Below are 537 nucleotides of genomic sequence, written 5' to 3'. Positions count from 1 at the left end.
AATGACCCCCACTAATGTTTTCGAGTGCAATATCAAAACACTAGAAGGACTTGGGAATTATATCTGAACAGGTTTCTGTATCGTCTGAAGATTTTTAAGGCTTATTTTAGCATAAGAACCTGACTGGAGAAGTGCACGTTGATTTTCATTTCACTTGTCATAAGCCTGTCATAAATTTTTCCCAACTCAAGATCTTACTTTTTCTTAAATGAGCTTACTTAGTACTGGAATGCCTTTGGAAATTCACTATGTCAGAATTATCAGATGTAAAATTTACTTAAAATTTTAGCAGATGAATCGAAGAAATTGCTAGAGTAAATTCCTCAGTAATTAATCACAAGGGCTCTCCTCTGGCAGTCTAGTACCGGGAGTAAGCGCTTTGGGAGAGGGAAGGTTCCTACGACTGCGGGTGACAGCACACGCAGGGAAGAGGTCGGGATACTCCCTCTCTAAATCTACAGTGTTGTTCTCTTTCGTGGGACAAGGTGAAACCACAGGGCAAGGCCCCCACCTTATCCCCAACGAGTCATTACCCAT

This window comes from Penaeus monodon, chromosome 20, assembly GCF_015228065.2.
Source record: "Penaeus monodon isolate SGIC_2016 chromosome 20, NSTDA_Pmon_1, whole genome shotgun sequence".
Taxonomy (NCBI): domain Eukaryota; kingdom Metazoa; phylum Arthropoda; class Malacostraca; order Decapoda; family Penaeidae; genus Penaeus; species Penaeus monodon.
This window is presented reverse-complemented; position numbering follows the sequence as displayed.